The sequence below is a fragment of the Rhinopithecus bieti genome, unplaced genomic scaffold (assembly GCF_001698545.2).
Source record: "Rhinopithecus bieti isolate Rb0 unplaced genomic scaffold, ASM169854v2 scaffold_13225, whole genome shotgun sequence".
Taxonomy (NCBI): Eukaryota; Metazoa; Chordata; class Mammalia; order Primates; family Cercopithecidae; genus Rhinopithecus; species Rhinopithecus bieti.
This window is the reverse complement of record NW_016807895.1, coordinates 393,785-407,877: the sequence shown is the minus strand read 5'-3', so window position 1 is coordinate 407,877 and position 14,093 is coordinate 393,785.

The window sequence follows — 14,093 nt, the reverse complement described above, 5'->3', positions numbered from 1 at the left end:
AGTCTAAGATTTTAATATATATAATCATTTACCACAAATTATCTCTAAGTAAATTAAGAAAAATAGTTTACGCCAGGCGCAGTGACACATGCCTGTAATCCCAACACTTTGAGAGGCTGAGACTGGCTGATGACGAGGTCAGAAGATGGAAATCATTCTGGCTAACACGGTGAAACCTCGTCTCTACTAAAAATACAAAAAAATTAGCCGGGCGCGGTGGCGGGCGCCTGTAGTACCAGCTACTCAGGAGGATGAGGCAGGAGAATGGAGTGAACCTGGGAGGCAGAGCTTGCACTGAGCCGAGATAGCGGCACTGCATTCCAGCCTGGGCAGCAGAGCGAGACTCCATCTCAAAAAAAAAAAAAAAAAAAAAGATATGATGAATGGTTTAAATATGAGGGAATATCAAAGGAAAGATATAGACAGTGATGAACAGAAACACTGGAAATACTTGCATTTCTGCCTAAATGATTAAAGGCATGTATTCTGAAGCCAGTCAGGCTGTATTTGTGGACTGATTCCACTAACTAATGCTAGCTGTTTGATATTAAGTGAATCATGTAAATTCTCTGTTCATAATTTTTAATCATTTATACAATGGCAATCAAAGTGATCAGATTTGTCTAAAGTTGTTCTTTGGTGTCTGTGGGTGATTGGCTCCAGGACTCCCTGTGCATGCCAAAATTTGGGGATGCTAAAATTATTTTTATTAAATACTGTATATTTGCATATAACTGACACACATTCTTCTGTACATGATCAATCATCTCCATATTGCCTATAACCACAAATACAATGAAGTGCTATGCACATAGTTGTTATACTGCATTGTTTAGAAAATAATGAAAAAAATATTGTGTATGTTCAGTATATTTTTATTACTTCAAATATTTTTGATCTGTGTTTGGCTGAATCTGTGGGTGCTAAGCCCACAGATATGGAAGGTCGACTCTAATATTATCTATATAATATAAAAATAAAATACATTAATACCAGTGATGTAATTAGAATGATGCTATTAGAATGATATAGGCAGTTTTGTGTAAGTGTTCAGATAGTAGTCACATTGCCATATAAATTACATTCTTTAATAAATAATTTACAACAATTGGCACTATAAGTCCCTCTCAAAGGGAATTTGAGAAGGTGGAGGGAGAAATGGAAGGACATAAAAATAGGAAAACTTCATATATTTTTGTGAAGTGAAAATAATTTGTTATAGATTTTGAAGAAAAGTGTTTTAAAATTTTTTTACATTTAAAGTAAACACTGGGAAAACAGAAATAATATTAAAGTTATTAGTAAATAATGACTGGCAAGGTAAGAATAATATTTATTATTTTAAAAGGTTGTAATGAAAAAAATAAATAAAAATATGTGACAGAGATTATATGTGGTCCAAAAAGCCTAAAATATTTACTATTAATATTTAGCTCCTTAAATAATTCTTCACCTTCTCTGTGTTAGAGGGATAAAAAACAAAACGCAATAAGTATGAAATAAGAATATATTTATAACAAACTTTATAATACTTTACCTAACATTATTTTCTCCCAAATAAGACAAAGAAAATTACAAAAAGAAAATCATAGCCAATAAAATAAAATATAATACAGATATATTATATAGATTCTGAATCACAAAAAATAGTGAACTAAATGTTTACTTAGAAAGCAGATAATCTTAAAAAATGACATTAGCAAAATGAATGAACAGTAAAAGGAAAAGACTACCAAAAAATAACGTATCTCATTTTNACCTTGCCGGCTAGTTTTTTGCATTTTTTAGTAGAGACGGGGTTTCACCGAATTAGCCAGGATGGTCTCGATCTCCTGACTTCATGATCCACCCATCTCGGCCTCCCAAAGTGCTGAGAATAATGTATCCTAACATCTTCTAAATTGCAAACATAATACAGATTGAAACCAGGGAATACAATTTGAAATTAACAATAAAATATAATTAACCAATCTTTTTAATTTAGAAAATAAAAATTTAATTTAAATATCACATTAAACAGAAAATTTATCCCATAATTTCTTCAAACTAGTTAAAGTGTCAGTTTTGCAAACCAACACCTATTGAATGCAGTAAAGCCATTTTAGAAACAAATACATAAAAGAAACATTTTATTAGAATAAAGCTTGAAATGTGTTTAAGGCAAAGTAGAAAAAGATGAATTAAAATTGTAGTGGAAGTAATATATCTATCCCCAGATTGTTCTGGGTGAATTTTACAAATAAGTTCTGCCATGAATTTTAGAAAATAATTATATTTTTTAAACATTTCAAACTAATTTAGCAACCGAAAATATTTTCAACTCATTCAACCAGACTAATAAGATCCTAAAAACAAAACTTAAGAAGGAAAACATGCATTTGAAGTGAAATAATAGACCAAACTTAGTTGGATACATTTTTATAAATGCTTGTTTCATATATTAAGACAAAGTAAACCTTGTATTTATCATGTCTACCTAAATGTTGTCATAGGATTTTGTGAAATATTCAGCATTTGTACCTTTATTAAGATAGTATGTTACATTAGCAGCTTAGTGCAGGAATGACAAATCAGTAACCTCCTCATACAAGTAAACAAACAAATATAAATGCACCTTATAAAACTCTTTAGAACTCTTTAGCATTATGTAGTAAAGATTATTGCATTTCATATTAGAAATGACTCTTTTTTTTTTTTTTTTTTCTTTTGAGACAGAGGAGTCTCTGTCGCCCAGGCTGGAGTGCAGTGCCACCATCTCAGCTCACTGCCAGCTCCCCCTCCCGGGTTCAGGCCATTTTCCTGCCTCAGCCTCTCGAGTAGCTGGGACTACAGGCGCCCGCCACCACGCTTGACTAATTTTTTGTGTTTTTAGTACAGACAGGGTTTCACTGTGTTAACCAGGATGGTCTCGATGTCCTGATCTCATGATATGCCCGCCTCAGCCTCCCAAAGTGTTGGGATTACAGGCGTGAGCCACAGCGCCTGGCCAACTGTAATCTTATCTACTTCTATTTCTGTAATGTTTCAAATGCATGCACACTCTTACAAAGTGACAATTACATGAATATTTGTTATTACCTAGAGCCCTGAAACAAAATAAAGCTGAATACTTTCTACTTCTGTGAATTTCAGAAAAAAAAAAAGCAACGAAAGAAGCCTTTTTGCTTTGCTCTGAGACAGAATTTCTCTTCCATGTAGAAATGAAAATAGTAACCCCTCAGTTTTCCTGAATTATACCCCGCAGAACATAGGGAATTCTAAACTGTTCCTTTAAATACTCATAGTAACATACACATGAGCTACGGTGTTAGTTTATACTATCACCAACCTAAATAACAGAGAGAGGCCCTCTAACAGAAAGTTATATTTATTTGGAAATAGGGCATTGCAATGAGAATACACATGTTATAATAGATTATGTGTGCACTCCCATTGCAATGCCTGGTTCTCAAATAAATATTATTTTCTTTCAGGTTAATTCTGCTTGTTATTAGTTCAACATAAATAATGCCTAAAGTGAGATTTGAAGAATAATCACTATCTTAAAAAAAAAAAAACAACAATTTGGCAGGGCATGGTGGCTCACACCTGTAATCCCAGCACTTTGGGAGGCCAAGGCGGGTGGATCATGAGGTCAGGAGATCAAGACCATCCTGGCCAACACAGTGAAACCCTAGCTCCACTAAAAATACCAAAAAATTAGCTGGATGTGGTCACGGGCGCCTGTAGTCCCAGAAACTCAGGAGGCTGAGGTAGGAGAATGGTGTGAACCAGGGAGGCGGAGCTTGCAGTGACATGAGATCCGGCCACTGCACCACAGCCTGGGCAACAGAGCAAGACTCTGTCTCAAAAAAAGAAAAAGAAAAAAACAATTCTTGGAACTAGTATTCTCTAGAACCCTTAAAGCTCTCCAACTTTTTTTTTTTTTTTTTTTTTTTTTTTAAATGGAATCTCTCTCTGTTGTCCAGGCTGGAGTGCAACGTCCTGATCTTAGCTCACTACAACATCCGCATCCCAGGTTCAAGTGATTCTCCTGCCTCAGCCTCCCAAGTAGCTTGGACTACAGGCATGCACCACCACACCCAGCTAATTTTTATAGTTTTAGTAAAGACAGGTTTCACCATGTTGGCCAGGATGGTCTCCATCTCTTGACCTCGTGATCCACCCACCTCAGCCTCCCAAAGTGCTGGGATTACAGGCATGAGCCACCACGCCTGGCCAAAGCTCTCCACTTTGATGGCTCAACTTTTCTGCGCTGTGTAGTCTTCTCTCAGGCCAAGAGAGGACCTATTTGTTTTATTTGGGATTTGTTTTGGTTATAAGGCCACATTTAGTTAAAAAAAATCCTAGATTCCTCCTGGCATAATAAAAGACTTTTGTTTTTACTGGCAAGTACTTTCTAGTATAAAGACAAATATCCTTCTGGTCTAGGTATTCCAGTTTCTTAGAGAATTTACATTCTGTCTCTGAGGCATTTTTTTTTTTTTCTGGTAAATTTAGTTCTTTCTGCACACCTACTTTAATATTTTGTTTATTCTGCATGCCTGCATTAAAATTTCTGTGAACACTCCAATGTTGGTTTGTTCATGTACATCTGTAAGTGATTTGGCTTTTTACCCTTGCTTGTTTCTGAAAATCCTCCAGTAGCAAAAATAACCATTCTAAATGGTGGATTCAGGATGGTTAATTGAAAGCCACTAGGGGTATTGCCACAACCTGAAACACCAGTCCAATCTCCTGTTGTTCCTTGACAGGATTTGTAGATTTTTTTTACTCTCAAGAGATTAATGTAAAACAAATGAGATTCTCAAATCTTAAGGCATGTCAAGTTATCTGAAGATTCAGCCAGCTGTATTATGGCCTCTTCTCATGCATGTTTTTAAACTGATGGGCAAATTACGTCAAGAAAAAAATCAGGGCTCAAATGTTCACTATTCAAAGTCTTGAAGCAAACAAACAAAAAAGCCTGCATTTATAAAGTAAGCATGTAGAACCTTCTAAGTTCTCTATTTTTTGCCTACTTTAAATTTGCTGACTTTTCTGCGGGTGTTGAGATGAACACCTACCACTTAAGACAATCCAGCCATGGTTAAATGAATAAATAAATCTTAAAGGACTTTCAAATCATGGCTTCATAAACTAAATAACTTCACAGTAACCAACAACCTAGATACATTTTGAAAATATAAATACAGGTTTGACTTACTAACAGCTATTTAGAGTAATGGAACAGTTAATGAAAACATTATTGTCTAAAAAAGAAAGACCTAGAAATGTGTTTATATATTTAGGCTTTCAGAACAAATAGGTCAAAATCTTAAGCCGAGAAAAATAATATGAAGTATCTCTATCTGACATCAAAATTTCTTGTCTCTCATTCAGGGACCAAAAAGGAAAACAAGCCAAAAAGTTAAAATAAAAAAGAACCTGCTGAAATGCTTACCTACTCTCATTGACTAGTCAAGCAGATCAGTTGCAAACAGAAGATAGATTTGTTACTATTTCAAGGCCAGATTGAATTTCTTTTCTTGTACTATTATCAAGTCCTAGCTAAAATATAAACATTACAAAATGTATTGTGAACCTCATTTAAAATAGGAAAAAAAGTCTAAAATTGATTATTTAAAACCAACTATTTACCCAAAATGTTGGTTTATAACATTCATTAGATTACCTGTAAAGGCAAACAAAGTTTGACCCATGTTAACATGTCTCACTTTGTCAAAAATACAATTTGGATCCAACTGCTTTTTGTTTGTTTGTTTGTTTGTTTTTTAAATAAACTGGCAAATGTATGTAACTATTTCATGTCTAAAATTTTAATATGAAAGCTATGAGATCTATGTGTACACACATGTTTAGGTGGGTGTGTTTATACCTACATACATGCATTATATTGTATTTTGAGTCCACATGATAAATTCTACCATAGTTGGCCAGAAAGCTCTTAAGAAATTCTTCAGATTGGCTTAAATAAGTGCTCAAGTAAGTTATATAGTAATAAATAGTCCAAATAACTTTTCGTTTAAGTGACTTGAGTAAATAATAAATAAGCTTGTTTTATAATGGTTGCTAAGATATCAATATAAATATCTTTAAAAAGGTCAGCATACACGTTTGCCTGGGTTTATTGGTGAGATTGCTTTATATTTGTCTCGACTAGATGTTTTATGGTGTCAAGTATTGACACAGAAGTTATAAAACTATAAACCCAGCCTAAAATAGAATGATCTTTGTGCAATTCTTTCATAAGTAAGACTAAGTGAATATTGTTGGTTTAATTTTTAAAGAGCTATGTCATCTGAGTTATTGGCAAAATACCCATATATTTAAGCTTAAAGTTGTTATTCCTGTGAACATCGGATGTTCACAGGCTATAAAAAAGATTCACAGAGGAATAACTTGAAATGATGACAAGCTTCATCTGATATCTAAGTTATCATAAGTAATCTAGGAAAATAGTTAAAACAAATAAATTAGTTAAACATTGATGGGATAAATATTTAAAAATAAACATGCAATTTGAAATCATAAAGTTATATTAAATTAAATAATTAACATCAATTAAATTCTTGGAGCATTTTCATATAAGACAGAAAACATAAATTACTAAGCATTAATATAAATCTTGGTCTTGGCTTGCTAAATTTTATAGAAAGATTAAATTTATTTGGGTTGATGAATACATATAAGAATAATTCTGTGATGGGGAAAACTGTTTCTAAAAATTATAAAATAGTTCTCACGTCTATAACACTGATGTGACAGAGATTTGAAAATTACTTGCTTCCTAGGTTTTGCTAAAAATTAATATATGTGTGTACATAAAGTGTACCAAAAAGGTGAAATGGATTTTTGATGAGAAAAATTATAAGAAAAGCATTTTAAATGTATTCTTCATTTTAAAAACAATAATTTTGTCTAACTCAGAGGTTATTAGAAGGTTGTTTAAAAACATGCATTTAGGAAGGAATAGAAACAAAATAAAAAGCAAGCAGTAAGTAGGAAAGACAGATGAGAAAAAGGTTTTGAATTTAAAGATTTTTTTGGTAAGGAAGGTTAGAAAAAAAGGTATGTTTTTCAGAAAAATAATCTTGAGAGGTAAATTTTTGTACTAAACTGAAATGATAGGTAATTAAGGAAAGAGGAAATATAAGACAAAGCAGAAAGTCTAAGTATGTTGTCAAAGGTCTGAGTAAGTCATGATGAGGTTAGTAAAGGGTAAATTTTTTTAAAAAAATTGTGTAATCAAGTAGGCCATAGTTAAAAGGGAATTATTTTTATAAATTAATCTTTCTAAAGATTAGTATTTGATATAAAAATACACTAACATAAAACTAAAAAAGGGTTTCCTATGTAAAATCATAAGATTTTCTTGAAATATTAAACTGCTCTTAGTAAAATTACTAGAGGTTTTAATTTTTAATTTCCTTTTATTCTGTTTTACAGGATCATATTTTTTTCTTTTCAGTGGAACAAAATACTTTCTTTTATAAAATGGTAATTTCATTTCTCAAGAAAATGTTTTTTTCTTAACACTTTTCAGATTCATATTTCAAAATTTAGCTACTGGCATGATTTGTTACATGTGATTCACAAGTCATACTTCATTGCCTTCTGCTCTTCTTCTTTCCCCCCTTGAAAAGAGTTTGGATAATAATTCTCTCCATCACCTTTTTAATTAGCTCCTGTGACACTATTCTCCCATTGTAAACTGATTCTTTGAACTGACACTGAAATGTGTATCTTTAAAAAAAAAAAAATTATTGTCCATAGGTTTTTGGGGAGCAGGTTGTGTTTGGTTACATGAGCAAGTTCCTTAGTGGTGATTTGTGAGATTTTGGTTCACCCATAACCCAAGGAGTATACACTGTACCCAATTTGTAGTCTTTTATCCCTCACCTTCCTTACACCCTTTTCTCCAAATCCCCAAAGTCCATTGTACAATTCTTATGCCTTTGCATTCTCATAGCTTAGTTCCCACTTATGAGTGAGAACATATGTTTGGTTTTCCATTCCTGAACTACTTCACTTAGAATATGGTCTCCAGTTCCATCCAGGTTGCTGTGAATGCCATTATTGTGTTTCTTTTTTTAGCTTACATATATATGTATGTATGTATATATGTTATGTATATATGTTGCATATATAAATTTACACATATGCAATTTTACATTACATATATGTATTGTTTATATGTATATATATGTGACTTTACATTACATATGTAGTATGTATATATGTAACTTTCACAATTTGTTTATCCATTCATTGATTGATGGAATTTGGGCTGGTTCCATGTTCCATGGTTTTGCAATTGTGAATTGTGCTGCTATAAACATGTGTGTGCAAGTATCTTTTTCGTATAATGACTTCCATCCCACTGAGTAGATACCCAGTAGTGAGTATCTGTATCAAGTAGTAGTTCTACTTTTAGTTCTTTAAGAAATCTCCACGCTGTTTTCCATAGTGGTTAGACTAGATTACATTACCACCAGTAGTGTAAAAGTGTCCCGATTTCACTGCCTCCTCACCAACATCTATTATTTTTTGATGTTTTGATTATGGCCATTTTTGTAGGAGTAAGGTAGTGTCACACTATGGTTTTGATTTGCATTTCCCTAATCATTTGTGATGTTAAACATTTTTTCATATGTTTGTTGTCCATTCATACGTCTTCTTTTGAGATTTTGGGAGATTGTTGAGAAGGCATCATTGTTTTTGAAATGTGAGAAGGACATGAGATTTGGGAGGGGCTGGGACAGAACCATATGGTTTGTCTCTTTGCTCTCACCCAACTCTCACTGGGAATTGTAATCCCTATGTGTCAAAGGACAGGCCTGGTGAGAGGTGATTAGATCATGGGAACAGTTTCTCCTATACTGTCACAGTGGTAGTTCTATGATAGTGAGTGAGTTTCCATAAAAACTGATGATTTTAAAGGTGATTGACAGTTTCCTCTGCACTCTCTCTCTCCTGATGACTTGTGAAGAAATTCCTAGTTTCTTCTTAAGCTTCTGCCATGATCACAATTTTCTGAGGTCTCCTTAGCCATGCAGAACTGTGAGTCAATTAAACATTTTTTAAAATAAATTACCCAGTCCAAGGTAATATCTTTATAGCTGTGTCAAAATGGACTAATACAGTTATGGTGCTTTATTTAGTCCATCTGGAGAAGTCATGTTTACCTGGGTGTTCTTGGTGCTTATGGATGCTCGTGCATATCAGGCCACTGAAGTGTTACATATTTATTCCAATCTTCCAAGTCTGGGCTTACTTTCATTCATTCTTCTGGAGAGGGCTTTTCACTAATTAAAAGGAGATTGAGTATTGTGACCTAAGCCTGCCATCACTGCAGTTGTTTCAGCACCAGGAAACTAACTGAGCCCCCAAACACTGTGACTCTTATAACCTCCTAGATACACTGCCTTGGTGCATATGAGTAAGATAAGACATAATGCGTTGAGTTGCCTGGCAGTCTCCTACTCTCCTTTCTCTCTTTCCCACAAACAGAAAGAGTCTCTCATTGCACTGGGATCCCTGGAGTTGGAAAAGGTGTGATGTGGCCACTCTTATGGTCACCACCGCTGTTACTACACAGGGATACACCTGAAGTCTTGCAGACTAGCACAATACTGGGGCTCACCCAACTGTTGTGACCAGCACTGACTGGCTACTGCTAATGCTTATTCAAAGCCCAAGACCATGTTAGTCAGCAGGTGATGAATTATCCTGTGACTGGGTCTATTCCATTCAAGGATGTGGTTTTTCCACCTTGGCAAGAGTGAATCTACAAACACCATCCAGGAGCAAATACCTGGAATCCTGGGCTTCAGGTATTTGCCCGGTGCTTTATTTCACTGTGGCTGGGCTGATATCCAAGTTGCAAGTTGCTGTCCTCTGTACTATTTTCTCTCATTTCTCAAAGCAGAAAGAACCTTTCTCTAAAATGTAAATGAAACCATTCAAAAACAAAAAAAAAAAAAAAAAAAACAAAAAAATAGCCAACAAAATCCTGAACAAAAAGAACAAGGCTGGAAGTTTCACATTACCTGACTTCAAATTATACTACAAAATCACAGTTAAAAAATAAAACTGCCATAAAAACAGACAGATGGAACACTGAAACAGGATACAGAACCCAGAAATGAATTCACATATTTATTGTCAACTCGTTTTGACAAAGTGTCAAAAACATATATTAGAGAAATAACAAACTTTTCAGTAAATCGTGCTAGGACAGCTGAATATTCATATGCAGAAGAATAAAACTAGATCTCTGTCTTTCACCATATATAACAATAAAATCAAAATGCATTAAATACTTAATTCTAATATTTCAAACTATGAAACTACTAGAAGAAATCATTGGGGAAACACTCGACATTGTTCATGACAAAGGTTTCTTGAGTAGAAGCTCAAAAGCACAGATAACAAAAGCAAAAATGGACAAATGCAATCTCAACAAGAGAAAAGGCTTCTTCTACAGGAAAGGAAATAATCAACAAACTAAAGGCGCAATCCACAAAATGGGAAAAATGTTTGAAAACTACCCACCTAACAAGAGATTATAATGAGAATATACAAAGAACTCAAACAACTCAACAGGGAAAAAACAAATAATCCAATTAAAAATGAGCAACAGATCTGAATAGGCATTTTTCAAAAGAACACATACACATGGCCAATCTATACATAATAAAATGCTCAGCATCACTAATCATTATAGAAATGCAAATTAAAACTATAATGAGGTTGGACTCCGTGGCTAATATCTGTAATCCCAGTACTCCTGGAGGCTGAGTTGGGAGGCTCACTTGAGACCAAGTGTTTGAGACTAGCCAGGACAACATAGCAAGACTCTGTCTCAAAAAAATAAAAAATAAAAAAATTAGTCAGGTGTGGTGGTGCATGCCTATATTCCTAGCGACTTCGGAGGGTGAGGTGGAGATTCATTTGAGCCCAAAAGTTTGAGGTTACAGGGAACCATAATCACAACACTGCATGCCAGCTTGGGTAACAGAGAAAAAAACTGTCAAAAACAACAATAAAATTAACAGTAGTGAGATATCATCTCATACCAGTTTTAATGGGTTTTATTCAAAAGATAGGCAATAAAAATGCTGATGAGCATGTTAAAAAAGGAAAACAATTGTACATTTTTGGTGAGAATGTAAACTAGCACAGCCACTACATAGAACAACCTGGTGGTTCCTCAAAAATCTAAAAATAGGACTACCATATGATCCAATCACTACTGGGTCTATATCCAAAAGAAAAGAAAATATATCAAACAGATTGTCTGCACTCCCATGTTTAGTTTAGCATGGCTGTTCACAACAGCCAAAGTATAAATCCAAACTTAGTGTCCATAATACATGAATGTGTAAAGAAAATGTGGTACATATATATAATGGAATATTATTCAGGCATCAAAAAGAAGGAAATTCTGTCATTTGCAACAACCTGGATACAAATAGAGGGCATCACATTAAGTGAAATAAGCCAGGCACAGAAAGGCAAATATCACATGTTCTCACTAATATATGGAAGCTAAAAAAAATGAAACACATGGAAATGGAAAGCAGAAAAATCATTACCAGAGGCTCAAAGATAGTGGAGAGGGGAGGAGAAAATTGTATAGTTAGTAGGTACAAAAATACAATTAGATAGAAGGAATAAAATCTAGTGATTGGTAGCATAATAGGGTGGCTACAGTTAACAATAATTAATTCTATATTTTAAATTGGTTAAAATAATGGAATTAGACTGTTTCTATCATAAAGAAATGATAAATGCTTCAGGTGATGGATGCCCCAATTACCCTGATTTGATTATTACACATTCTATGCCTGTATCATACATATGCCATTAATATGTGCATTATTATACAGGCATAAAAATTAAAAAAAAAATGAGAGCCAGGAAAGGTCATGAAGGGAGGTTTCTCATGCATAAATGCCTGATAACAGAAATTATCACAGAACATCATGCGAAAACCATAACCTCACACAAAGGCCATTGCAACCTTACACAAAAAGTATTTCTAAGAGGACATTTGCTCAGCAACTGCTTGTCTAAACCTGGATTGCCACATTCTTGTCATTAATCCTTATAATCAAGGATAATTACCTCAAAACAATTATGGAATTCTGTTCATTTTTTCCTTTAAAAACCTTTGTTTTCCTTTACCTTCCTGAATAAACATATAATTTACTTTGGTAGGTATATTTTCACTGCATGCTCTCATTTTCTTTTATAGGGTATCCCTTTGTTATTTAGTTTAACACTACGCTTTGGCATCCCATGATGAAAGTCTAGGAACATGTCATGTATGGAGTTGTTTTTCAATTATTTAGGGGAAATTCCCTGCCTTAATCAGACTGTAGCATAATTATTGAATTCTGATAGCTCTCTCAAATAAATCAGCTTAACATAATCTAGTGCTTATGCATAGCCTATATAGGATCAGGATATGGCTAAATAATTGCAAAACATATTAGCATGTTAAATATTTAAACTTAAAGCATATAAGTTGTCGGTGACAGAAATGTGATTGGGGCATAAGGTGTTTTTATTGCTATTTGAAGATTTTAAACAATTTCCAATATACCAGTCTACAGAATTTTACATAAATAATCTTGTTTGCCATAATAATTTTATAATAAAGTTTTTTTTTTTTTAATTATTGTGTTTTATAGATTGGGAAGTTGAAGCTTTGGTAACTTCAGTGTTTTTTCAAATATTTCTCTACTAATTACTGAATAAGGACAGATTTGAAACCAAACAATAATATAGCATTTCACTATTATTTTGGGACAATCCATTTCATCTATCAGCTTGGGTAAATTATTTGTAAATTCTTTATGTCTGTCAATTTGTAAAAGATGATTATGTACTATTTTAACACTTGTGGTAAGGTTTCCACACAAACCTTCTTAGTTATTTCAAAGCACTATAATTTTAAATAAATAAAACCATGTATAAGAAGTGTTAATACAGATCTTTACTTTCTGAAATTTATTTGCAACAGACCTAAGATCATGTAAAGTCATTTTGAGAATCAACTGGAAACAACTCTAGAAATGTCACCAGAAAAAGTACCCGTCTGTTGTTTTAATTAAAGCCCTAATCTTGCTGCTTTTCATGTGACTAACATAATAAAATGACATTTTCAGGAGTATCAATTTGATTCTGTATGAACAACTGCTTTACACACACAGAGAGAGTAACACATTTAGATAATGAGGTAATGGTTTAAATTCCTTTGGCCTTTTGTGAACTGACATCCCACACATCCTACCCAAACTTGCCTTGAGATGTATCTCATTTTTATAGTCAGAAAGCACATTAGAATGCAGTAAGAGTTACATAAGAAAGTGTGTAATAGAAAATAAACTAATGTATAACTAGGCATTTTTAAAAAAAAATTTTAAGTGGGAAACGGCAAAGGAGAAACATGGATCCACTCTTAAATGAAGTCAAGCTGTTCATGAAACACATATTTGCAAACAAGACTCTTAAGGGAGATGGTGCTATATGACACCAAACTCTGCCAGCATGCACTGTGCTCATAAGCTTCTTTTTATAATCTATGCATTGATAGGCTAATTAACGCTATTTACAAGGCAATTTCTTTTTTTATTTTTTATTTTTTTATTTTTTTATTATACTTTAAGTTCTAGGGTATATGTGCATAACGTGCAGGTTTGTTACATATGTATACTTGTGCCATGTTGGTGTGCTGCACCCATCAACTCATCAGCACCCATCAATTCGTCATTTATATCAGGTATAACTCCCAACGCAATCCCTCCCCCCTCCCCCCCATGATAGGCCCCGATGTGTGATGTTCCCCTTCCAAAGTCCAAATGATGTCATTGTTCAGTTCCCACCTATGAGTGAGAACATGCGGTGTTTGGTTTTCTGTTCTTGCCATAGTTTGCTAAGAATGATGGTTTCCAGCTGCATCCATGTCCCTACAAAGGACGCAAACTCATCCTTTTTTATGGCTGCATAGTATTCCATGGTGTATATGTGCCACATTTTCTTAATCCAGTCTGTCACAGATGGACATTTGGGTTGATTCCAAC